The 24,575-nt window shown below is 36.9% G+C and overlaps 1 long non-coding RNA gene and 1 other non-coding gene across 2 annotated transcripts in view; one reads left to right on the top strand and one right to left on the bottom strand.

Annotated features, from left to right (window-relative positions):
* Positions 1–24,575, top strand: part of LOC111095653 — a 128,695-nt gene continuing 104,120 nt past the window's right edge. The window contains exon 1 of the long non-coding RNA XR_005358621.1: positions 1–227. This is a non-coding gene — a long non-coding RNA (uncharacterized LOC111095653). The remainder of the gene's footprint in view (positions 228–24,575) is intronic.
* On the bottom strand, positions 15,232–15,370 carry LOC119871725. The gene has a single exon (XR_005358709.1). It is a non-coding gene; the product is annotated as a U4 spliceosomal RNA (small nuclear RNA).

The raw sequence follows: 24,575 nt of genomic DNA, 5'->3' as shown, positions 1-24,575 counted from the left end.
TTCACCTATTCATTATCTCAGGTCCATCTTAGGGGCCCACAGCAATTGTGCTAGGTCATAAAAGGCATTGCAGGCAGCTTCAGCTTTGCTCTCTTGTATCACCTGTTATGGTGATGAAAGCCAGCTTCCAATGCCATGAAGATACTCAAGCAGCCCTATGAAGATGTTCACATGGAGAGGAACTGAGGCCCCAGGCAAAGGCCAGTACCAACTTGCCAGCAAACTATGTGAGCTACCTTGAATGTATCTACTAGCCCTAGTCAAGCCTTCAAATGACTGCAACCTCACAAGAGACCCTGAGCCGGAATAGCTTAACAGCATATTCTGAATTTCTGATCTATAAAAACTGTGAGAAGAAATTATTATTATTATGTTAAGCCACTAAATTTTAGGATAATTTCTTATATAGCCATACTAACTGGAACATTGGAATTTATTAAAATTCCAGGATTTTTTTTTCCTCTCAAGGATATTCACTTTCTTTGAATGAGAATGGGGTAGAAATATAGAGGTAAGGGATGAAGTATCATGAACTTAGCCAGTCAGATGGGCCAAATCATCTCTGCCCACTTTGCCCAACAAAGTGACAGATATTTCAGACAGATATCATATATCCTCACATTTTGTGGCCCTGAAAAGCTATAAAGCTGTATTAAAAATAATAAGTTGACTTAGTAAAGAATATATCTAATTAGTAGGTGTGTCAATACAACTGGCTGACAATGAAAATTTCAATTTAGAACCAATTGACCAACGTGTAGGAAGTTCTTGTGCTCAAATTTTAAGCTCAAATCCTTAAGCTAAGTTTTCTGGTTTGGAGCTGTCAGTACAAGTGGCTGACAATGTAAATTTCATTTTAGAACCAATTGACCAACGTGTAGGAAGTTTTTATGCTCAAATTTTAAGCTCAAACCCTTAAACTAAGTTTTTTGGTTTGGGGTGAGGAGATCCCAGTTTCATATTTTATGTTTGGGTTTTTAGAAGTGCAGTTCTTAATGACTGCAGTTCTGTTGACTTTAATGAGACATATGATTACAGGATCTGGAAACAGGAGCACAGTGTATCACTTTTGGATGGTAAATTTTTGATGTCTTTCTTGAAGATTTTCCTATCACTGGAAAAGCTGACCTATTATGTATATACAAGAATGCCTGACTTCTTGCCTTCTATGAAGTGTTTATAAAATATTGTTCTGCTCCCAGATTTTAGGGATTTGAGTCTCTGAAGTTCTGAGCTTCATGCTCACCTTTGAGTCTTCCCTCTCTGATGTGACATGCTTATCTGAGTGTATTTCTGAAAGGCCTTTCGGATATCAGTATAAAGGAGACTCTTGAGTCTCTACTGTCTTCATTAGTAGAGTATTATTCTTCTTTATTGTTTTTCCCTATGGCTTTGAACATAGCTTGCAACTGAGTGGTCCAGCTATAGAATCAGAATGCCTCCACTGGCATTTTTCAAGCCATTTATTATATTCCAATAACATCTTAATAAAACCATTCTTTATTGCACAGGAGCTCCTTTGACCTCTTTTGGGAACCTACTCTAATACTCTGTGGCTCTTGTTCATAAGAACATTCTTTTTCCTAATATCTAGTCTAAACTTTTCCTTCCTTAGCTGAAGGCTTTTTGTCTCCCATTTTTTTTGAAACTACAAGTGATTCCCTTTCCTCACTGAAGACTAAACTTTGTACCTAATGGCTAGAATGTCAAACAAACATTAATCTTGTCTCCTGCCTCTTTACAGATGGAGGAATGCCCAAAAGCAATTTAGCTTTAGACAGCAGAAGTATTTGTGTAGTGTTCTTTACCCTCTGATTCATCTCAAATCATCTTGGATTAAGCTTTATTTCTCAAATATGCCAACAGCATAAGAATCTACCTTGAAACTTAATAATCACTCCATACTCCTACATTTCATTTTAAATTATGTCTCTCTCTTACATAAGCTACCTACTGTAAAAAGGATAGTTATACATTTGCAAAGAACCATTTATATGCCTCAGCAATACATGTATCATTTGAAATTTTCTCTTCATAGATAGGGCCTACTCTAAGACCACTTAATATGCAAAAAATTCATACTTTCCAAAGAGCTATGTAAGGGGCAATTGTTCACATCCAGGCAAACCTCCCCACTTCCCCCACCACTCTAAACACACATACACATGAGCCAGTCATACTGAAATTCCACCTTTGGGAATGTAGCCCTTAGGGATAACTAGTTCAAGATTTCCATGTAGATCTCCTAGGAGGAGGACGACACTGGCATTTCTTGATATTCTCTCTTTATACTTTTATTTCCAAACTAAGGGGGAAGGAATTTCAATATAAAGAGCTGAAAATAGAATGAGCTAGTGCACTGAGGCAGGAGTCATTTATTCCTTTTAGTGTGAACTAGTTTGATCTATTCTTCACTCTTAAGATATCATTGACATCATATTTTGAGCTAATGGGAATTTTAATGGGGAGGCATAATGGTGGAGGATGTGGGCAGGGGTAGTGATGATAATTAAAGAAAATTTTCAAGTAAGTGGGAGGATGGACCAGTGAAAATGTTTTAATAAGGAGTTAAAGGCATTTAGAGGGCAGAAGAGAAGGGCATCCATCTGCTCTCCATTTCAAGTTGACCTGATTGCATTCTCCTTTATTCTTCTACTACATCCACTAGAAAAATTCTAAAAGCTATGTCGAGGTTACTGGTTTGTTTGTTTGTTACCCTGACTGGACTCCTTGAGGACAGGAAACCAGAAGCAAGGGCTATGGGGAATACAATATGGAATGGGGCAACGGGAACATAATTTCATAATTTCAGCTGCATAAACCAAAGCCAAATAAAAATTAAAAAGAAAGAATGCATTACTTAAGGTTTCCAATGATTTATGGTAGCCTATCAGAATGTGGAGTGTACTGCATGCAGTTTTATGCTTATATAAATGGAGTTAAAAGGGATTGAGGAACATTGCTCTAATTTTGGGATGCAAAACTTATGGAAGAAAAGAAAAGGTGTTAAATGGTCCACAAAAGATAAAGTTTAAATACTCTTTTGAAAGAAATGGTGATGATGATGATGACAGCGGTGGCAGTCAAGATTTACTAATAAGTATTTGTTGTGTGCTAGGAACTATGTAGAATTCTGTTCATAAATCATTATTTAATCCTCACAACACTCTTTGAGATTGGTGCTATTTTTATTCTTGCCTTTCAGATTAAAAAAAAAAAAACAAAACAACCCTGAGGTTTAGCAAGGTGAAGTAGAAATAGGAAATAGAGGAGGCAGAAATTGAACCTGGCATCTTAACTTGAGGAAAGGACTCAATTCCCCATGTAAGTGGAAATGAACCTATGCAGTTATTCTCTACCAGAAGACCTTGCTTTTTGGCTCTTCTTCCAGAAGTAATACCATCAATACTCTGTAAAATCTCTTTGTAGACAACATCAAATCTTGTGGAATGGCTACCTACAGTTAACAAATGTATAGATTTCAAGTGCCAGTGTTTTTAACATTAGCTTGCAACAGCAGGCTGCCACATTGGGAATTTATGTCATAGTTCTCTATTTATTACAGTGATCTGAGCTAGTGAATTTCATATTTTCAGCTCTTTATCTGGCAGATATAAGCATATTACCACTTGTCAAGGGTTATGATAAGTAGACAGATAATTTTGAGGAAAAAATTTAAAACACTGGAACAAACGTTTAACAACTAATTCTTTTTTTGTATATATATTTTTGGAGTTCAATTTGCCAACATATAGTATAACAGCCAGTGTTCATCCCATTAAGTGCCCCCATCAGTGTCCATCATCCAGTCACCCCATCCCCCCACTCACCTCCCCTTCCACTACCCCTTGTTCGTTTCCCAGAGTTAGGAGTCTCTCATGAACAACTGATTCTTAAGCCTGTGTTGCCACATAAAAAACTTGAAAAAAAAAAAAGAAAAGCACAAAAGCAGGAATCCTAACATTCCTGGATCAAATTTCAACTGCCATTAAAAATGGTTTGACATTTCCTCATGAATATCTGTCAGAGTTTCATCACATTAGGTATTCTTCTAATACGTTAAATAAAATTGAGGGAGGAATCACAAAAATAAGAGAATTTTGTACAGTTTGATAATCTAAGTTGTTATATTAAATGTTTTATATTTTGTTTACTATTTTGGCCACGGCTATAACGTTTGCTTAAAAATGCTTTCAGGAAAAATGGCATCTGGTCCTTGAACCCAAAGAACTAGTTACACTGTTTCTTAGAAAAATCAGTTTGGTTCATATAATTTTTACTTATGGTATATTTTCCAGTAAAATAGCCTATTATGAGATTAAGGACTGTTTGTACTTACTATCAGGAACCAAACGGTATTTGACCTATGGTAAGAAGGTAGTCATGTGAGATGCCTGGGTGGCTCAGTGGTTTAGCATCTGCTTTTGGCCCAGGGTGTGATCCTGGGGTCCTGGGATCAGGTCCCTCATCGGGCTCCCTGTGTGGAGCCTGCTTCTCCTTCTGCCTATGTCTCTGCCTCCCTCTGTGTGTATCTCATGAATAAATAAATAAAATCTTAAAAAAAACCAATACAATCATGCTTTTTAAGAACCATGGTATAGCCTGGGTTCCTCTGAAAACAACATGAAACTAAGGCTTGCATGTAGGTAATTTATTTGGGAAGTGGTTCTGAAGAAAGATGGAAAGTGAAACAGGGAAGTAGGAAAAGCCAAAACAGGGATGCATTATTGATTTGAAAACCATTGTAGGAAAAGCAGTATAGGTACTTGATCCTGTTGGGAACTTATGATGAGCCTTTTGAAATGTTTCTCATACTGTTGCCTTAAGTAAGAGTTGGCTAATGATGGCCTCTGGGGCAAAATCTGCCTGGGCAGCTATTTATGTAAATAAAGTTTTATTAGAACACAGCTACATCATTCATTTATTTATTTCCTATGGTGTATTCAGGTTATGATGGCAGAGTCAAGTAGTTGTGAAAGAGACTGTATGGCTTGTAAACCTAAATTATTTTCTATCTGGCCCCTTACCAAAAAAAAAAAAAATGCTTACCTTTGCCTTAGAAGATTAAAGGAGGATGAATTTATCCATTAGCTTTTCTCCCCAGTGATCAAGGATCTTTTCAATGGAATTAGCTGTCCCACTCTTTTGGGTTGTTCTCATGTAGGAAGTAGACTCCTACACTTTGGCATTAGAGAAAGCCTGAATGCAAGAAGTGAAAGATGCCTCACATGGTCCAAGATGAGTCACTATCACATTAAAGATAGGACAATCTGGACAAAGTCTGTATGGAATTGGATGCTATAGGATGGTTGGAATAAGAGACTGGGTGAGAGAATATGAAGCGTGCACAAAAGGTGTCCAATATTTAGTGAAAATGTTATGATGATGGTTTATTCATTCATTCATTGCAAAATATTTATTGAGCACCTATCATATGTCAGACTCTCCTAGATGCTAAGGATATGATGATGGATAAAACTGACAAAAATGTCTGCCCTCATTGAGCTTACAGTCAGGTGTAGGAGACCAATAATAAATACTCCATAAAATCATGCTATGTTAATAGCAATGAGTATACAAAGAGCCTTTGAGGGAAGAGCAATGACCCTGAGACCAGAAGAACACCTGATATATTTCAGAAATAGCAGGATGGAGCATTATGGGAACTGGTGGGGAGGTAGATTGTGTAGGCAGGCTATGTTAAACAGAAAGGATTTGGGATTTTCTGAAGGGTGAGATGGGAAGCCAGCCATCGGAAGGTTTAAACAGAGAAGTGACATGATTGGACTTTTTTTCTCCCTCTAAAGTAGTAAAAAAATTGAGATGTAACTTACACATTGGTAGACTTAAACACAAATGCACAAACCTTAAGTGGGTAGCTCAGTAAAAATTTACATATGTATCCACCCATGCAGCCAACACCTGGATTAAGATATGGAAGATTGCCATGAACTGAAAAGATTCCTTGCTACTTTCAGTCCATGTTCCACTTCCTCAATGAGGTAATCAATCTTCTGTCTTCTAATACCACTGATTAGTTTTGTTTGTCCTTTGAACCACATTTAAGGGGAACTATGCAATATATTTTTTATCAGGATTTTTGTGCTCAACTTTATATTTTGAGATTCATTCATGTTATTGCACATATCAGTGGTTTTCTCTCTTTCATTGTGGTGTACTATTCCATTGTATGGATGAATATACTATCATTTATCCATTCTCCTACTGATGGGCATTTGGGTTGCTTTGGGGCTTTGGCTATTAGGAATAAAGATGTTATGAACATTTATATATATATTTTTTGGTGAATACATGCACTAGTTTATCTTGGGTATGAACAGACATGCTGAGTCATAGGGTGGGCATATGTTTGGCTTTAATACATATGGCCAAAATTTTTTGCTAAGTGGTTGAACAAATACATTCTATGAGATACATTCTATCGACAATATATGAGAGAGAGTTCCAGTTACTAGACATCCTTGCCAATGCTTGATACTGTCAATCTTTTTAAAAGACATTCTGGTAGGTGTGTAATGGTACCACAAAGTGGTCTTAGCTTGCATTTTCCTGATAGGTAATAATATTGAGCATTTTTAAAAGATTTTAAAAAATTTATTCATGAGAGACACAGAGAGAGGCAGAGACATAGCCAGAGGGAGAAGCAGGGTCTCTACGGGGAGCCTGATGCAGGACTAGATCCCAGGACCCTGGGATCATGACCTGAGCCAAAGGCAGATGCTCAACCACTGAGCCAACCAGGTGCCCCAATATTGAGCACTTTTAGATGCTCAAAAGCACATACTTTTTGACCATCTAGAAATGAAGTAGCTGTTCAAGTTCTGTCCGTTTTAATGTTTTTTTCTTACTGATTTATAGCTCTTGATATATTTTATATCCAAAATATTTTTTAGCTACATGTGTTGAAATATAGTTTTCTAGTTTGGAGCCTGCTGTTTACCTCCCTGATGATTCATTTTAATGAACAGAAGTTCTTTATTTTAATGAAATCCAATTTATCATTTTAAAAAATAGTTACTGCTTTATGTGTCCCACTAAGGAAATCTTTGCCTCATACAGAAGCAAAAGCCTATGTTTTCTTCTAGAAACTTGGTTTATCTGTTATAGTTAAATTGATGGTCTATCTTGAATGAATTTCTATATATGATTTGAGGCTGGGAATATACATATTGTCCCCGTTTTGATACCTTAATGTTCTTTTTTTTTGATACCTTAATGTTCTAATACTATTTATTAAACATATTATTCCTCCCACACTAGATTATAATGGTGCCTTTGCTGTATATCATGTGGTAATATATACGAGTTTATTTCTAGAGTCTAACATTGCTCTATTTATCTAAGCTTTCACTAGTACCATATTCTCTTAATTTTTGTAGATTTGAAAGAAATCTTAAAATATGATAATGTAAATTTTCCAACTTTATCTTTCTTTAAAGTTGTCTTATTCTTGGTTCTTTGCATGTCCTTATAATTTTTAGAATCAAGTTGTCCATATTTTGTGATATTGTTCTTTTAGTGATTAATCTAGAAAATTTAAAATGTATTTCTTATAGCTCATAATCTTTTTGTGATGTCAACATAGAGTATTCATCAAAACCTGTCTTCTCTAGCTAAACAAGATATCTACCTTCTCCCAAACACTGTGGCTTTGGAAATTTTTCTCCAACTTTCAGCATCCTAGAAGCTGTTCTCCAATAGGCCCCGTGGAATCTTTCCTTGCACACATGTAGTTCAACACTCAGTTAAAGTCCCTCACATGTAGCTCAACATTCAGTTAAAGTCCCAGAATTTCCATGCATCTCTTGGGGGTTCCTTCTCTGTGATTCCTTTATTTCTGGTACCCTGACAAGGCCCTCTCTTAAATCCCAGCCACTTTAGCATTCCTGAACTCTCACTTTGGTTTCTTCAGCCCACCAAACTGCTACTCTTTGAAAAGTGTCAAAGAAAAGGTAGAAATCACCTCATGTAAGTCCCTCCTCTTAAAGTTTGTAGCATTGTGTTGATTTCGGTCCAATATCTTATTATATATATATATTTTATCCAGTTTTATAGTTGGATAGGTTCAATACCAGCTGCTTTATCATGGTCTGAACAGGAAGCCCTGATTTGGGTATTGAAGAGATTGCTTTGGCTTCTTTCTGGAGAAAAGATTGAGGGTGGTGGTACCAGAAAAGACTAGTGAGGTAAGTAAGGTAATTTTTGCAGTAATCCAGGTGAGAGATGATAGTGGCTTGTCCAGAGTGTTATCAGTGATGTGGTAAGAAGTGGTCAAATTTGGAATATATTTTGAAGGTGAAGATGGCAGGATTTTCTGATGGATCTGGTGAAGAATGTGAGAAAAATAATGGGGTCCATGGTGGCACAAAGGATTTTAGTCTATGGTACTGGAGAAAAAGGTTTTCATTTATTGAGATGGGAAGACTGCAAGCGTTGGAGGTTTGGGAGATACCTACTAGACAGGAAGAGTCAATGGACAGTTGTATATATGGCTCAGGAATTCAAGAGAGAGAGGAGGGACTAGTGAGACAGGAGATACAGATTATATTTAGTTATGAGACGAGATATAATCACCAAGGAAGCAAGCAGAGATATAAGATAAAACAAGTTCAAAGATTAAGTCTTGAAAAAACACATTAATAACTTAATTATAGCTTTATAAGCCTAATTTAATTTAGTAGAAATCATTTTATAGGCAGCCTAATGGGGAATGGTGGTAAATATTCAACGAGAGTTAATGGAGTATTTGAGACTCCATTAACTTTTATGTAAATTTAGGCATTACATGCTAATTGGGTGTTTGAACAAATTATTCACTGGTTCTAGGTCACCATAGATGCATGAGAATACAATCAGAATATAGTTTTGATATATTTATAAAACTTGTTTTGTAGAACCTGTTTTGTGAATCACAGGGATATATACACACACATTAAAAAGAGTAAAAATCACTTATGTTTACTGATGCCAGTGGGGCATACAATATGAAAGTAGGACTTAAGGGACTCCATGTAGTTCCCTTCAGACCAATCTTTATAAAGAGCTGCTATACAGGTCAAATGCACAATATGGTCTTTCTGAATATTAAGACATTTTATCTTTTGGAAGGGCATATTATGGCTCAGCTGAACTACATTTTTAAAAATAATATATAGAATGAGAAGTGCTATTTTAATAATTTGAAAAGATGAGTTTTTGCCTTTTAATTTATGAAATCAATCCAGTTCCCTGCACATTTCAGAGTGTAACTCCTGCCATTCTTTGTTCTGTCTTTTATCTCTGTTTCTTAAGAGACAATAATCGAAAACCATAGCCAAAAGCCTGATACAGCCCATAATAAAAATGGCTTGAGTTTTTCCTCAGATATATTATCCAATTTTTCTCTAATGATAATGGGATGGATTTCAGATCAAACACTAACTGGGCAAATGAAGTAAAAAATTTTTAGTGACCGCCTTACGTTCTATATTATTGTAGTCCAATTATTAGAGGTGGTCTGATAAAGGGGAGAAGGTGAACACAGCAGAGCCAAGAGCTTGTAGGAAAAACCTGGTGTAATAGTGAAGTGTTTTCACAACTGTAAATTACACTGAAAATTGCTTATCAATCAAAATGTGAGAGCAACACCAAAAATATTAATCAAGTAGGAAGTGGTCATCTTAATGGTGAAACAAAGCCAAGAGAAATTAGGAAGCTTAATGTTACAGTAACTGTGGTTTTATAAGAGAATGTTCATACTCTTAAAAATACACCCTGAAATATATAGAGGTAAAGTGGCTTGATGTAGGACTCTCAAATGGTTCAAAAATTAATTTTATATATGTGTGTGAATATATATAAATACAGACAGAGAGGGAGAAAGAATAAGGAAGTGAGAGAGAGAAGTCTATAATTGATAAATGGGAGCAATATATTAACAGTAGGTGACATTCTTACAGCTTTTCTAAATGTTTGAAATTATTTCCACATCCAAAGGTACAAAAATGGATACACACATGAACACATAAACACAAGCACACACACATAAAGGGAAGTTAATCATGAACATTGCTACCTAAGCCATACTGTTTCATTATCATTTTTCCTCATGCTTAAATTACCTCAAGAATGTCTTTGGTATTTTTCAAATGACCAAGCTTCTCATGCTTCATCTCAGGCATTAAAGGATATTAGTCTTCCTTTGTCAGTCTGTGTTCTTTTCTCTGAAAGGCACAACTCCCATGACTTCAGAGAAGATGGATCTGGAAGACAGAGGCCACAGAACACAGCTGCTCAATGTGCTACTTGTCAAAGCTTTGCTAGGGACTGGGCCCTTATGCATTCATACCTCCAAACTCTTAGGTTTGACTGAATTTTCCTTAGTCTGGTCCAGGTATCTCTGCTAATGGTCTAGAGGGTGAAAGTGGCTCTCTGCCTCCTGTATTGAGGTGATAGCTTTGAATGCTATGTGATGAGTCCTCTTCTGTGTTTTCTAGCAGGAGAAAGTTTGTGCCAGATTTTAAGTTCTAAGGTTTATTTCCCAGTACATAGATGTTCAAATTATATTTGTTAATTTTTTTAAAAAAGATTTTATTTATTTATTTATTTATTTATTTATTTATTTATTTATTTATTTATCTATTTATTTATGAGAGACATATATAGAGAGAAGCAGAGACACAGGCAGAGGGAGAAGCAGGCTCTATGTAGGGAGCCCGATGTGGGACTCCATCTGGAACTCCAGGATCACACCCTGGGCTAAGCCACTGAGCCACTCAGGCATCTCTATATTTGTTAATTGACTCTAAATTTGCTTTGAAAGAGCTGTAGAACTATAAAAATATTTACATAAGGTGTAATCCATTTGAAAATCAAACAATTCAATGCAATAAAGCAAGCAAAGCTACTAAAGCAGAGTGGAAGAGTCAAAGGGGGATCAGCCAGCTGGCAGACAGCAGGATCTCTCAAACGTAAATGTGCATACAGTTCCCTTGGTTTTCTTGATAAAACACAGCTTCTCATTGGTAGTCTGAGTGCAGCTTGAGCTTTTGCATTTCTAAACAGCTCCTAGAAGATGCTGGTCCATGGACTGCACTGAGTAGTCAAGTGCTATGAGGGCACAGAAAGAGGAAGGGCTCATGGTGGCCTGGAAGGCTTCATGAAGAGGAAGGTTCTAGATGGCTGTGGAAGGAGCAGAATTTAAGTAGATGAGGAGGGAAAGAGAGCATTTCAGGTGCAAAGATTTTCTTAACAAAGGCACAAGAGTGGGAATGAACTTAATTTACTAGGAGAGCTCCTAGCCTGAATTTGGCTGCAAGAGAGAGTTTATGTAGTGGAGAGGAGGAAGTAAGTTTAGATTGGAAGTTTTGAATATTGGGCTAAAGATCATTGGCTTTATATTATAGGCAACAGACAAGATGTTAGGGAAGAAAAGGGTGTGAGCATCCACATGATCCTCTTGAACAAAGAGGATGAACAAAGGCAGAACATGATTAGCTGTGTGCCACAAAGGTGGGTTACAGGGAGCTTATAGGCACTCTACTGCAGAGCATCTGAGATAAGCTGAACTGTATCCTCTAAAAATTCATGTATTGAAGCCTTAAACCCCAGTACTTCAAAGTGGGATTCAAGAAATGATTAAGTTAAAATGGGGTTAATAGGGTGGGCCCTAACATAATACAACTGTTGTCCTTCTAAGAAAAGGAAATTTGAACATAGTTATATAGGAAAGAGAATGCGAAGATACAGTAAAAAAGACATCTATAAGCCAAGGAGAGAGGCCTAGAAGAAAAGGTACCTTGATCTTGGACTTCTAGCCACTAGAATAGTGAGAAAATAAATTTCAGCTATTCAAGCCACTCAGTCTGTGCTTTGTTATGGCAACCCTAGCAAATTAATATAGCACCATTTTCTCTTCCTTCCTTTCCTTAATCAGTCAACTAAATGTATGGCCCATCTGCCACACACAAAATACTGTTATGGGCACAGAAGGAAATAGAGAAAAGTACAGGATTAAAAGAAACATAAGCCATAGATTTGCTCTCAAGAAGGTGCCATTCCCAGAGGACTTCTGGGGAAGATGGCAGAGTAGGAAGACCCTAAGCTCACCTTGTCCCACGGATACAACTAGATGACACTTTCATCAGTGTTTACAACCCAGAAAACAACATGAAGATTGGCAGAATAAACTCCACAACTGAATATAAAGAGGCCACAAAGAGGAAAGGAGGGCAGAGAAGTGGTTGGAAACTAAATGAACTTGAGGGACTGTCTACAGGAGGGAGGGACACGATGGAAACAGAGAGGGAGAGCAACAAATGCCCACACTGGGGATCCCACACAGGGAAGATGAATTCCTGTAACAGTTGGCTTTGAAAACCAGAGGGGTTGAATTTCATGAGTTCTTACAACTAGTGGGATTTAAAACCTGGAATTGTAAAGAAATCAGCGGCTCAGCTCTGGGAAAGCTGGTAGGCTAGAGGAAACGGAGTTTCTGTCCCTAAAGAGAGAACACAACAGCCTGTGGAGATACAGCCATAGAAGCAACAGTCTGAAAAGTGCCTGGGGCATATGGGAGGAAGAGTTATTTACTAATATCAGAGCATGTCCCAAAAGGACAGAAATCCCTGGGGAACTCCTCTGGGAGCAAAGGAACTGGCAGGTGCCATTTCCCTGCCCTGCTGCCCAGGATAAACATACTGACACCTCCAGGACTTGCTATCTAACTAGTGAGCATTGCTGCCCCACACCCCCATGTTGTGCTTTTGCCAATCTACCTCTCCAGACAGCCTGCCTCAGTCCAGGTGCTGCAGGGCCCTCCCATAGAGGAAAGGAGACAGGCAAAGCTTGCTAGCATTGTTGCACCTGCCTCACTTTTGTGCTTGGGTGGATCTGCCCTCTTCAGAACTGTCTTGGCCAGAACCCATACAAGGCAGTGTCACAGGCCTGGCAGTGTGCAAGCAACCCCTATAGTGGCCAGCATCTGGAGAGTGGGAAAGATAAACACAAACACAAGTCCGATGGAGGCCCCAGCAGTGGGCTGGAGGTGGACAACTGGTCTGACTGCAGGCCCTGCCTACCACTGAAAGCTTTTCAGGGGACAATACAGTGAAAGTGCCCTGCAGTTTGGTGCTACTACATCTCTGGCAAATTCCTGGTCTGACTCCATTCAAGTCCAAGGTGTCCTCAGTCTGGCTCACCAACACTGTAAGGATCAAACACTGCCCACAGCAGGCAAAGAGAGCCACTGCAGATGGCTGGACTGAAGGAAAAGGCAGCCAGATACAACAGCAGGGTGTAGGCATCACAAATAGGAGATACCCCCAAAGTGCCAGGTTCTAGTGAACAGGGGACTGCACAGCAGGGTACTATAGGATCTCTTCTGGGGAAGCGCATTATTTTCAAGTGCAGGAGATATAGCTGTCCTTCCTAACATAGAGAAACAAAAACAAAGAGTTAGACAAACTGAAAAGACAGAAAAATATGTCACAAATGAAAGAACAGGACAATACCACAGCAAGAGACCTAAGTGAAATGGTGATAAGTAGTATGCCTGATAGAGAATTTAAAGTAATGGTCATAAAAATACTCACTGGACTTGAGAAAAGAATGGAAGACATCAGTTAGACCCTTAGCAATGAGATTTAAAAAAAACTTCTCCCTCTGCCTGTGTCTCTGCCTCTCTCTCTGTGTCTATCATGAATAAATAAATAAAATCTTAAAAAAAAAAAAGAAAGAAAAGAGAACAGAATTTTTTAAAATATTTTTTTAAAAATTTACTTGACAGAGTGAGAGAGAGTACACAAGCAGGGGGAGCAGTAGGCAGAGGGAGAGGGAGAAGCAGGCCCCTCCCCAAGTAGGGAACAGAGCGTGGGGCCCAAATCTTAGGACCTTGAGATCATGAACTGAACTGAAGGCAGACACTTAACTGACTGAGCCACCCAGGTGCCCCAGGAGCAGAAAATTTATTTGAAGAAATAATAACTGCAAACTTCTTAAATTTAGGGAAGGAAATAGAAATCCAGATCCAGGAGGCAGAGATTCCCCCAACAAAATAAACCCAAGGAGGTCCACACCAAGAAATAGTAATTAAGATGGCAAAAAGTAAGGACAAACATTATATGTTCTCATTCATTTGGGGAATATAAATAATAGTGAAAGGGAATAGAAGGGAAGGGAGAAGAAATGGGTAGGAAATGTCAGAAAGGGAGACAGAACATAAAGACTCCTAACTCTGGGAAACGAATTAGGGGTGGTGGAAGGGGAGGAGGGTGGGGGGTGGGGGTGAATGGGTGACGGACACTGAGGGGGGCACTTGACGGGATGAACACTGGGTGTTATTCTGTATGTTGGCAAATTGAACACCAATAAAAAACAAATTTATTATTAAAAAAATAAAAATAAAATGAAAGTGAAAAAAATAAAATAAAAAGATGGCAAAAAGTAGTAATAAAGAGATAATTTTAAAAGCAGAGAGAGAGACAGAGAGAGAAAGAGAGAGAGATAGAGAAAACAGTTACATACAAGGGAACCACTTAAGGCCATCAGATGATTTTTCAGCAGAAACTGCAGGCCAAAAGGGAGTGTCATGATGTATTCAAGTGCTCAAAGGAAAAAAAAATCTGCATCCAAGAATATTCTAACCAGCAAGACTATTATTATTCAGAATAGAAGGAGAGGTAAAAGGATTCCTGGGTGGCTCAGCAGTTGAGTGTCTGCCTTTGGCTCAGGGCCTGATCCTAGGATCTAGGATGGAGTCCCACCTCAGGCTCCCTGTGAGGAGCCTGCTTCTCCCTCCTCCTATGTCTCTGTCTCTTTGTCTCTGTGCCTCTCATGAATAAAGAAATAAATCTTAAAAAAAATAAAGTAAAATAAAGGAGAGGTAAAGAGTTTCCTAAATAAAAATTAAGGGAATTCAAAACCATTAAATTCTCTAAGAAATGTGAAAGGGAACTCTCTGAGTAGAAAGAAAAACTATGCAATAGTAGGGAAAGTAGGAAGCACAAAAGCAGTAAAAATAAATATATCTGTAAAAATCAGTCAAGGGACTCACAAAACAAATGGGTGTGAAGTAAGACACCATATACCTAAAATGGGGGGAGGAGAGGAGTAAACAATGGGTTCTAACTTAAGCAACCATCAGCTTAATACAAGACTGCTATATATAAAAGATATTATATACAAACCAAATGGTAACCACAAATCAAAAATGAGTAAAAGATATGCAAAAAATAAAGAGAAAGGAATCCAAATATATCACTAAAGAAAGTCAGCAAACCATGAAAGAGAGCAATGGAAGAAAGTTTTTAATTAGCAATAATTGTGCCTTGGATAAACCTCATTGGCTACAATACTGCCACCACGCAAAGCTGGCAATGGAAGAAAGGAATGGAGAAAAACTACAAAAACAACCATAAAACAAATAACAAAATGGCAGTAAATACACATCATTAATTATTCTGTAGTGCCTGGTTGGCCCAGTCAATAGATCATCCAACTCTAGATCTTGGAGTCATGAGTTTAAGCCCCACTTTGGGTGTAGAGACTACTTAAACAAAACAAAACAAATTCCCAAGGAACTGGGAGGCAAGGTCATGTCCTAAAAACACTAAAAAATTACTTTAAATATAAATGGACTAAACACTCCACTCAAAAGACACAGGATGACAGAGTAGATAAAAAAACAAGACTCATATATAGGTCGCCTGCAAGAGACTCATTTTAGACCTAAAGACACATGCAGATTGAAAGTGAGGGTTAGAGAAGCATTTTTCATGCGAATGGACATCAAATGAAAGCCAGAGTAGCAATACTTATACTGAAAAAGATAGACTTTAAAAGTAAGACTGTAGGGATGCCTGGGTGGCTCAGAAGTTGAGTATCTGCCTTTGGCTCAGGTGGTGATCCTGGAGTTCCAGGATCAAGTCCCACACCGGGCTCCCTGCATGGAGCCTGCTTCTCTCTCTGCCTATATCTCTGCCTCTCTCTACTCTGTGTCTCTCATGAATAAATAAATAAAATCTTAAAAAAGAAAACTAAGACTGTAACAAGATACGGAGAAGGACACTGTATAATAATAAAGGGGGCAATCCAACAAGAAGATATACCAATTATAAATATTTATGTACCCAACATGGGAGTACCCAAATTAGCAAACATAAATACTCTTGTATTCAAGAGTAATACAGTAATAGCAGGGGACTTTAACACCCTACTTACATCAATGGACAGATCATCCAAAAAAGAGAATCAACAAGGCCTTGAATGGTTCATTGGACTAGATGGACCTAACCAATATATTTAGAATATTCCATCTTAAAACAGCAGAATACACATTCTTTTCAAATGCACAGGGAACATTTTCCAGGATAGATCACATGTTAGGCCACAAAGAAGTCTCAACAAGTTCAGAAAGACTGAGGTCATAGTATGCATCTTTTCCAACTACAACACTATGAAACTAGAAATCAACTACAAGAAAAAATTGGGAAAGACCACAAATACATAAGGTTAAATAACACGCTACTAAACAATGAATGGGTCAACTAAAATCAAAGAGGAAATAAAAACACATGGAAACAAATAAAATAGAAAACACGGTGGTCTAAAATCTTTGGGATGCAGCAAAATCTGTTCTAAGAGAAGTTTATAGCAATACAAGCCTACCTCAAGAAGCAAGAAAAATCTCAAATAAACAGCCTAACCTTACACCTAAAGGAGTTTAAAAGAACCAAAACCCAAAACACATGGAAAGAGAGAACTAATAAACATTAGAGCAGAAAAAAATGAATAAAAACTTAAAAGCAATAGAATAGATCAAAGAAATCAAGAGTTGTTTCCTTTAAAGATCAACAAAACATAAATTTTAGCCAGACTCATAAAAAAAGAAGACTCGAGTAAACAAACTTAAAAGTGAAAAGAGGAGAAATAATAACTAACACCCAGAAATACAAAGAATTATAAGAGAATGCTATGGAAAAATTATATGCCGACAAATTGGACAGGTGGAAGAAATCCATAAACTCCTAGAAATGTATAACCTCCCAAAACTGAATCAGGAAGAAATAGAAAATTTGAACAGACCCATTACCAGCAATGAAATTGAATAAAAAAATCTCCAAACAATCAAAAGTCCAAGGCCAGATGGCTTCACAGGCAAAATCTACTAAATATTTAAAGAAGAGTTAATACCTATTATCTCAAACTATTCCAAAAATAGAAGAGAAAGAAAAGCTTCCAAATTTATTCTGTGAGGCCAATTTTATCCTGATATTAAAACCAGATAAAGATACCACAAAAAAGAGAATAGGCCAATATCCCTAATGGACAGAGATGCAAAAATCCTAAACAAAATATTAGCAAACTGAATCCAACAATACATTAAAAAATAATTCACCACAATTAAGTGGGGACTTATTCCTGGGATGCAAGAGTGCTTCAATATTTACAAATTAATCAACATGATACCTCAAGATAGAAGAGGAAAGAAAAAATCATATGATCACTCAATACATGCAGAAAAACATTTGACAAAGTACTACATCCATTCATGATAAAAACTCTCAACAAGGTAGGTTTAGAGGAAACATACTTCAAAATAATAAAGACCATATGTGAAAAATGAATAACTAATATCACACTCAATGGTGAAAAAGAGCTTTTCCTCTAAGATCAAGAACAAGACAAGGACGTCCACTCTCACTACTATTATTCACCATATTATTAGAAGTCCCAGCTATAGCAATCAGAAAAGAAAAAGAAATAAAAGACATCCAAATTGGTAAGAAGAAGTAAAACTATCACTAAAGACTCTGCCAAGAAACTGCTAGAACTAATAAATGAATTTAGTAAGGTTGCAGGACACACAATCAATATACAGAAATCCATTGCATTTCTATACAGTAATAATGAAGCAGCACAAAGAGAAATTAAGAAAATAATCCCATTTACAATTGCACCAAAAATAATAAAATACCTAGGGATGAACTTAAGCTTGGCTGAATAACATAAAACACTGAAAGAAATTGAAGATGACACAAATGGAAAGTTATTCCATGCTCATGTATTGTAAGAATAAATATTAAAATGTCCATACCTCCCAAGCAATCTACAGATTTAATGCAATCCCTATCAAAATACCAATAGCATTTTTCAAAGAAATAGAACAAATAACCCTAAAATTTGAATGGAACCACAAAAAAACCTTAAATACACAAAGCAATCTTGAAAAAGAACAAAACTGGATGCATTACAATTCCAGATTTCAAGATCTACTACAAAGCTGTAGTAATCAAAACAGCACTGTACTGGCATAAAAACAGATACACAGATCAATGGAACAGATTAGAAAGCCCAAAAGCAAACCCATAGTTACATTGTCAATTAATCTTTGACAAAGTAGATAAGAATAATGAGAAAAAGAACATCTCTTCAGCAAATGGTGTTGGGAAAACTGTATAGCTACATGTAAAAGAATGAAACTGGACCACTTCCTCACATTATACACAATAGTAAGCTCAAAATGGATCGCAGACCTAAATGTGAGACCGGACACCATAAAAATCCTAGAAGAAAGCACAGGCAGTAATATCTCTGACATCAACTGTAGCATCATTTTCTAGATATGTCTCCTGAGGCAAGGGAAACAAAAGCAAAAATAAACTAGTGAGAATACATTAAAATAAAAAGATTCTGTACAGCAAAGGAAACATTAAAAAAAAAAAAACTAAAAGGGAACCTACTGAAAGAGAGAAATTTACAAATGACATAACTGATAAAGGGTTAGTATCCTAAATAAATAAAGAACTTATATAACTCAACACACAAAAAGCCAAATGATCCAACTGAAAAATGGCCAGAAGATATGAATAGACATTTCTCCAAAAAAGACATCCAGATGGCCAGCAGATGCATGAAAAGATGCTCATCACTCCTCATCAGGGAAATGAAAATCAAAACCATGAGATATCACCTTACATCTCTTATAATGGCAAAAATAAAGGAAATACATGTTTGTGAGGATGTGGAGAAATCAAAATAAAAAACAAGTGTTGGTGAGGATGTGGAAAAAAAGGAACCCTTGTGTACTGTTGGTGGGAATGTAAACTGGTGCAGCCACTGGGGTAGACAAAATGAAAGTTCCTCAAAAAATTAAAAATAGAGTTACCATATGATCCAGTAATTCCTACTACTGGATATTTACCCAAAGAATACAAAACACTAAATTAAAAGGATATATGCACCCCTTGTTTTTTGCAGCATTACTTATAGCAGCCAAATTATGGAAGCAGCCCAAGTGTCCATGTATTGATGAATGGATAAAGAAATGAGGTGTATATATAATGGAATTATCCAATTACAAAAAAGAATGAAATCTTGCCAATTGCAACAACATGGATAGAGCTAGAGAGTATAATGCTAAGTGAAATAAGTTAGTCAAAGACAAATACCATATGAATTTACTCATATTTAGAATTTATGAAACAAATAAGAAAACAGAGAGTCAGAAACAAATCAAGGAACAGACTTAATTATAGAGAACAAAAAGATGGTTACAGGGGCAGGTGGGTGGAGGGAAGGGTGACATAGGTGAGGGGAATTAAGAGTACACTTATCATGATGAGCACTGAGTAATGTGTAGAATTGTTGAATCACTGTATTGTACACTCAGAACTAATATAACATCTTATGTTAGCTATGCTGGAATTAAAAGGAAAAATTTAATAAAATTGAAAAAAAAAGAAAATAAAAAATACATTTGCAAAAAAAAAGAGAGAGAGAGAGAGAGAGAGAAAGAAACCAGGATACAGATGAATTTCAATTTATAGGAAAAATAAAAATATAGAACCAGTAAGTTCCTCCAGCACTGAAATTATGGTTCTTCAGACACATTACCATCATTGGGAAGTATGGAGGTAGACTGGGCAAATTTGAAGCAGGCTAAATAATTAAATAATATAGCCAGGTTCAAGAACAAGAACAACAACAAGGTGCCATTTCAGTGAGTCACACATATATTTTAATATGAATATCTTTTTAATGCTAACAGTATATACCCATATTTGCTCTATTATTCATCTACCACTTCAACAAATGTTTAATGAGTATCAATTTAAATGCCTAGCACTATTCTAGAATTATATATATATATATACACACATCCCTCCAGAATATAGGCCCCCTTTATGTGTGTATATATCTATATATACACATTATATATAACATATAATTTATCACGTGGTTACAAGTGCTATGAGGAAAAAGTAGCTTTGGGATATAGAGGGAGACAGGGTGAAATAGGTATGATTTTAGGTTGGATGGTCAGCAAAGACCTCTTTAATTATGTGCCATTTGAGCAGAGACCTGTGGATTTATGGGAAAATCAAGCATATATTATGTTCCAACTTCTGTGTAGGATCAGAGCACCCAAGGAAGAACCCACAGTCTACGAGGAAGTAGACATTTAGACTGAGAATTCCAATATAGTTAGATAAGCATTATATCAGGCCATACATAATTAAGTGCCAGATATTCACAGCTAATACTCAATAAATATTTGCTAAATGAATGAATGAATGTATGCATGCATGCATGCATGCATGAATCAATCAATCAATCAATCAATCAATCAATCAATCAATAAGGGGAACAGTGAATGAAATAGGAGTCCAGAGGAAGGAAGGAAATACTTTTGAGTAGGATAATAGTTTTCAAGCTGAGTTCTGCCCACCCTGAGAGTTCCAAGAGTCTGGTTTATGGGCAACTGTGAGGTGATGGGGAAAAGTGAAGCTAGGTCAAGTGGAGCTCTGAGCTCTCTATCTGCATTTCAACAGATGTTTACCTGCTTTGCCTACTGGGTGCCCTTGGAAGATTATGTCTATGCAAAGAGAACTGCAACTTGTAAAAATTTGAAAAGCCCTGGTCTGGCAAATCAGTACATGCTTTCTCAGAGCATTGAAAGAGGATAGAGTCTGAAAAATCAGCATTCTGGTGTTCCAATGCAAAGTGGGAGTTCACCCACATGACTTAACCATTTAACCAAAGCAGAACCTCAAAAAGAGCAAGGTTTTGGGAAGGTTGAGAGCAGAAAAGAGTTAAACTGCACATTGTTTACTTGTCTAAAACCTCATAAACCCAACAAATCCTGACTACGATTTAGAGGTTAGAAGAGGGATCCCTGGGTGGCGCAGCGGTTTGGCGCCTGCCTTTGGCCCGGGGCGCGATCCTGGAGACACGGGATCGAATCCCACGTCGGGCTCCCGGTGCATGGAGCCTGCTTTTCCCTCTGCCTGTGTCTCTGCCTCTCTCTCTCTCTCTGTGACTATCATAAATAAATAAATAAAAAAAAAATAGAGGTTAGAAGAGCCTAGGTGAGCTTAAAGTTACCCTGCTTTCCTGCCATAAGCCATCAAGACTTCTATTAGGGTTGCAGGGAATGTAAATTATTGAAGGCCTGTAAACATTCCTTCCATAACTTTTCACTTTATTTTATTTTTTATAGTTAACTGATCTTTTAAATTAAAATGAATTTTTTTATTTGGAAATTTAGTTTTTATTGCAAATTTCTGGTAAAGGAAAGAACATGTAGGCTGATCCCCATTTACACTTTGGTATTAAGAGAACTGTAGCTCAGTGGCTTACAACTTCAGCAGCCTTTGAATCACCCAGGGAGGCCTTTGATACCTAGAGTTGCCTGTGTCCCACCTCCTAGAAGTTCTGGCTTAATTGGTCTAGGAGGCAGCCCAGGCATCAGTAGCTTTTTGAACTCCTCAGGTGATTCCAACATGTTGATACACTGGATCCTATAAAAATTTTATGGACAAAATAGAAGGCATGACAATACATCTGAATTATGATGTAAAAATATGATCCTATGTCATTTAAAAAATATTTTTTTTATTTATTTTAGAGAGAGTGCATAAGTAGGGGGAAGTGGAAGAGGGAGAAGTAGACTCTGCTAAGCAGGGAGCTCCATGTGGAACTTGATCCTAGGACTCTGAGATCATGACCTGAGTCAAAGGCAGATGTTTAACCAACTAAGCCACCCAGGCACCCCAGGATCCTATGTCATTTTTAAATGCTCTAAACACTTTATCTCTGTCGAGACATTAATAATTTGGTATTATTAATGGAATAGAAATTCATACTTTTGTATGGACAGAGAATCTAATTTAATTTAAATTCTGGTGTAATATACTGTACTGTATTGGTTTTAGGTGTACAATATAGTGATCCAACAGTTCCATACTCCATGCTCATCAAGTGTGTTCCTAATCCCCTTCACCTGTTTCACCCAACCACTCAACTCACCTCCCCTCTGGTAACCATCTGTTTGTTCTCTATAGTTAAGAGTATGTTCCTTGGTTTGTCTCTTTTTTCCCCTTTGCTCATTTGTTTTGTTTCTTAAATTCCACATATGAGTGAAATCATATGGCATTTGTCTTTCTCTCATTGGTTCATTTGGCTTAGCATTATATTCTCTAGGTCCATTCATATTGTTGCAAATGGCAAGATTTCATTCCTTTTTATAGTTGAATAATATTCCATTGTGTATAGGTATACCACATCTTTATCCATTCATCAATCCATGGACGCTTGGGCTGCTTCCACAGTTTGGCTACAGTAAATAATGCTTCAATAAACACAGGGGTTTATATATCCTTTTGAATTAGTGTTTTTGTATTCTTTGGGTAAATACCCAGTAGTATGATTACAGGATGATAGGGTAGTTCTATTTTTTAATTTTTTGAGGAACCTCCATATTGTCTTCCACAGTGGCTGTACCAGTTTGCATTCCCACCAACAGTGCACAAGGGTTCCTTTTTCTCCACATCCTTGTCAACACTTGTTTTTTCTTGAGTTTTAATTTAGCTGAAAATAAACACATAGATCAATGGAACAAAATAGAAAGCCCAGAAGTAAAGCCAGAATTATATGGTCAATTAATCTTGGACAAAGGAGGCAAGAATATGCAATGGGAAAATGACAGTCTCTTCAACAAATAGTGCTAGGAAAACTGGACAGCTATATGCAACAGAATGAAACTGGACCACTTTCTTAGACCTTACATAAAAATAAATTCAAAATGGATTAAGGACCTAAATGTGAGATCTGAAACCATAAAAATCTTAGAAGAGAGTACAGGTGGTAATTTCTCTGACACTGGCTGTAGCAACATCTTTTTTAGACATAACTTTTCATTTTAAAGGAAAATGGCTTGTTTTGCAAAATAGGAAAAAGGGGCCAAAAGGGAAGTTAACTGTGGACAGTGTTAGTATGAGTTCTGAGAAACCTGGAATGAACCCATTATCCAAGCAATAACAATTTACATATCCCTTTAGTTTTACTTTATAGGTGCATTTTTAGATTCTGTCAAATATCCTTTTTATTATAGTGTCTGTAAGAGAGAAGATGCCACAAAACTCTTAACAGGTAGTCATTAACAAATCTGAAATCACTTGTGCTCATGTGATTGGTCTGTTTTTCAGATATATCAGTATCCAACCATATTTGGATCAAATCCTTTGGCTAAATATGGACTTCTGGAAGTCAGAACAGAGTATCTTTTGTCTGCCTATCTTCTCATTAAATAATAATTAAAAAAAACATAGGCAGGATGAACCTTAACCAACACTAATCAGCGACCTCATGGTTCCTGAGAGCACAAAGCTATGTAACAGAAGGGAAATGTATTATGTCACTATGAACAGGATGGTGTCAATTACCCAGGATAGGACTCTGAGATATGTATGCTCCCTTAGGAGAAATACTGTTTAGTGATCAATTCAAATCCTTTACAGATGCAAAAAATTTTTCCTGAAAAGAGAACACACCACATACAAAGTAGAGCTTGTGTTGACTTAGCAATATACTGCCCAAGACTAACGAATATTTGGCAAAACAACAACAACAACAAAACAAAACCACACACAACAACCAAAAAACATCTTTTGCTATCAGTGAAACATGCACCTTCAGTCTGCCTTGCGAGTTCTGGTCATTCTTACCTGAGTTGAGTGGCAGGATTTGCATGACATACATTCCTGGAACTGACATTCGTTCCTAGACCCTTCTAACTCTGTTTTCTCTTTGTCTGCAAAAACTGAGATTTGACCACAGAATTCTAGGTAGCCATGGAAATGATGAGTAATTTAAAGAAGTACACTATGAAATATACTAACTCCATGGACACTCCTGGCCAAAGATTAGGTTTATACACTGTTGCAGTGTGTTGCAGTGGTCTTGCAATACTGTGAAGAAAAATCAGAGAAAGTCAAAGGTGGACAGGTACATCTAACCCAGTTGGGGTGTCTTTTCATATAGATTATAGTTTTAGGATAAATTATTTTGAAGAAGCAATTCTGGCTAGAAGCAATCTCAGGTGGAGGAACATTTACTCACAAACAGGGTTTCAGAATCATGATGGTTAGATTAATCTGATTGCAGTCATTTGTTTTACAGAGAATGGAATTGGAGGTATAGAAAGATTAAGATTACACAAATCATATAGTCTGATAGAGACCAGGGAAGAGGTAGAAACCAATGTGTCTCCATGACCAATGTTTCTGTGTGTTTTA

This window comes from Canis lupus, chromosome 4 (assembly GCF_011100685.1).
Source record: "Canis lupus familiaris isolate Mischka breed German Shepherd chromosome 4, alternate assembly UU_Cfam_GSD_1.0, whole genome shotgun sequence".
Taxonomy (NCBI): Eukaryota; Metazoa; Chordata; class Mammalia; order Carnivora; family Canidae; genus Canis; species Canis lupus.
This window is presented reverse-complemented; position numbering and strand designations above follow the sequence as displayed.